This window comes from Xenopus tropicalis, chromosome 1 (genome assembly GCF_000004195.4).
Source record: "Xenopus tropicalis strain Nigerian chromosome 1, UCB_Xtro_10.0, whole genome shotgun sequence".
Taxonomy (NCBI): domain Eukaryota; kingdom Metazoa; phylum Chordata; class Amphibia; order Anura; family Pipidae; genus Xenopus; species Xenopus tropicalis.
In genome coordinates this window covers 139,768,546-139,772,261 of record NC_030677.2, presented here as the reverse complement: position 1 = coordinate 139,772,261, position 3,716 = coordinate 139,768,546, and positions in this window count along the sequence as shown.

The window sequence follows — 3,716 nt, the reverse complement described above, 5'->3', positions numbered from 1 at the left end:
TTAATGCCTGTACTGTCTTTATTTTATGTACTGTATACTTACACAGCTGTATGTCTGGCACCCTACAAACCATTCAAATGCATTTTTCGTAAAATTATTATTATTATTATTGTAGCACAACCCCGCAAGTTTTGGCTTTAAGAGAGATGAGCATGTGTGTATTTGAGTTAGTGCAGGACTCCCTGCAACTCCTAGTTTCACTCCATGGTACCTTTAATCCTATGCCTCAAGCAGGTTCCAGATAAGCTGTAGGAGAGGACAACCAGCTGAGCATCAGTTGCTAGCAGTCGTAGTGAAAGGATGAGAAACGCCTATAGCTCTTGCAAACAAAAACTTAATTTACTGAACTCTAACAATACAGTAGTAATTAATTGCTATTAATGGATAATAGTACCATTCACATAAATCAGCACATTTGATGAACCTTATTCACCAAGGATGACACCTTCCTTACGGCTTCTATCTACCCTGTGCTTACCCTCTATGGTCCCCGATCACTAGCATCCAAATCTCAATGCAGGGTTCTAAACCCAATGATCTTGAACTGCCCAACTAATACCTGAATCCTACTTTTCGCTCTTAGAGCGACTATTACAATGCTAACTGTGCTAACTATCCTGAACTAAGTCCAGTAGCCAACTCTCAGTGAGGTGAAGTCAGGAAAAGACCACAAACAAGCTCTCTTTTATACACAAACATACTGCCACCTAGTGGCCATTTCTAAGACTACCAATCATTATTTTTGCATAGCATAAGGAAGTGTTTCTCATCTGTATGGTTTAGGACAGTGATCCCCAACCAGTGGCTCGTGAGCAACATGTTGCTCTCCAACCCTTTGGATGTTGCTCCCAGTGGCCTCAAAGCAGGGGCTTATTTTTGAATTCTTGGCTTGGGGGCAAGTTTTGGAGGCATAAAACCAGGTGTACTGCAAAGCAGAGTCTCCTATAGGCTGGCAGTCCACATAGGGGCTGCCAAATAGCCAATAAGAGTCCTTATTTGGCACCCCCAGGTACATGTTTCATGCTCGTGTTGCTCCCCAAGTGTTTTTACACCTAAATGTTGCTCACGGGTAAAAAAGGTTGGGGATCCCTGGTTTAGGACCACCTTGGGTGTCTACTCAAAATAAAGGTCCACTTAGCTGGCCAAGATCCCACTGAACTGTCTAACTAAAGGGAAACTAAATCTGAGGGTCCCTACATTATTATTATATACAGTATAAGTTAAAAGGTAGCTCTTCTTCTACTTTAAATACTACTACTTAACAAAAGTTAATAATTTGACATACCTCCCAATCATCCCAATTTTCGTGGGACAGTCCTGACTTTAACAGCTCAGCCCACAGTCCCAGATTCTTATTTAAAATGTCCTCATTTACCTTTGATCTCCTGCACTAAATGCCAAAAAAGATACAAAGTTTCTCAAACTTAATTAGATAAGTAAGCAGAGAGCCCAGAATACTCAACATCTGCACTTAGATACAATTGTAACTAATAAGTTAAACAGGTCTCTTGGGGAACTAAGGCTTGCATCTCCAAAGGGCAATTTCACCTTCATTAGCAAAACTGTAATAACACACAAAACAAGACCCCCAACCCCCAGAAATGTGTTCAAACTTTACATTACCTGCCAAATTTTGTAAAATAGGAGTGGTATTTAGGAGGTGTGGCCACAATGTCTTTTTGTTGGGAGGTATGACCTAGGATTACATGTGATTTGATGGTTTTAGCTTGATGAAGGCAGTAATAATAATAATATTGCAACATAGCTCAGATCACTACTTTCTTGGAGGTTATACCTCATGAAAATAATTCCTGTCGTAATGGAATTGAGTTACAGATATTACCACAGGTTAATGTAATAACGGTTAAGTTATTCCTTCATGACCTTTAGTAAACAGTGTGAGTGAATTTTTGTGAAAGCCAAAAGGAGACTAGAAATTGAAATCTGATATCGCTGGAAAGGTGCCAGTTTGTTAGCCTCTCCCTATTGACAAAAATTCCAGTCCCCCACAACTCTATTTTGTTTCCTGCTCCCGCTTTTCTTGCTTCTTCGAGGGCAGACACATAAACAATACATAACTTTCTGCTCAGAATTCTTTCTTTTGGGGCTGTGGTGACACAGGTGCAAGTAAGCGATGAATGCAGGTGGAGAGCAGGAGAACGCCACCGCAGGGGAGCGCAGGAAGGAACACTCAACCTTAGGGTGGTTGTTTGTACCTTTAGTCAGGGGCAATAGCCTGCTGCAGGAACAGGAATGTAGAGGGACTCCAGATGCAAAATTGGTATATATTAACAAAGCCCTGTTACAGCCCAATAGAATTGTTTTCCTCAGATGAAAAAGTCAAACTGCAGCAAATAATCATCTAACCCTCCAGGAAATGTCACATCCCTACTAAATATTATACCTCCGTGGGAGTAATACAGCACCTTCATTTGGCTAAATGTTGCCCCTTTGGGTATACATTTTGTTTTATATTACTTATTGCTTACTTCTCAGGCGCTAAATTCTGGAAAACCTGTTGCATAATCAGGTTGCATAATCTCCAAAATCCTTCCTTCGATATTTAACTTAAATTCACAAAGGTGAAATGATCAGGATCAAACTTATTGAATTAACATTAAATAAATTATCTTTTTTTTTCTTAATGTGTACCTGTACTGACGCAATGTGGAAAAACTGGACACTAGCATCCATACTGGTGCATCGCTGTACATTGTGGGAGTCCAATATTTCACTGGAATTCTGGGAGGAAATACTGCATTGTGGGTAACAATGTGCACTGTGCATTTTGCACAATGAGCTTTATTTAATCAATGAGTCATTTTTTTCATCTAAAACAAGAGGATAAGAGAGCTAGGAAAGCCATCTAGCAGAGCCATCTAGTGTACATAAGTATTATAACAACTTACAATCTTGGAATTCACAAAAAGACTTTCGATTGAAAGCAATACAACTTTTTTTTATATCTAAATGTAATTGCTACTTAAATTAGTATCTGTCTGTTAATATATTTCTCCACTGCTAGTTCTGACTCCTAAAACAATCTTACAGAATCCATCTAACTTACAGACCTGTAGGAGAACTGACTTTCTGCTACCTTGTTTCTAGAGTCAGAACCAGAGAACAAAAAGGATAATACTACTTTTAACAGCAATTACATTTACTTATAATTTTAAAACCACTGAACATGTTTAGAATGTTTATATACTGGAAAGTTACTTAGAATCACATTTTCTTTCAATATGCAAACATCAATTTTGGGTAGAGATCTTCTTTAAGAAGGAACTGTCATTTTTAATGGTAAAATGGATGTTTTATAAGCAATGTTTGTCAAATATATTCATATTATTGGTAAATTTATAATATAAGTGTTTAAATAGACCTGCCTCGAGGTGTAAGTCTTAAATTGGCCCTACACATGCCCATTTTGACTGTCAACATAGCTGCTTATTGGCCAAAATAAGGGCTTTACCAAATGTGTGTATGTATATTGTTATTTATATAGCACTATTTATGTACACAGTCCTGCACAGCAGAACAATAAATTAATAGAACAAACAGGGTTCACAATATTAAATACAAATAAATACAAAATACAGTTACATTAAAGGAGATCCCTGCCCCATAAAACTTACAATCTAAGCGGGTCAGATATATTCTGTGAATGGGCAGCATTATGCTATTAAGTGGAAAATGCATGCCCATTGCAGACAACC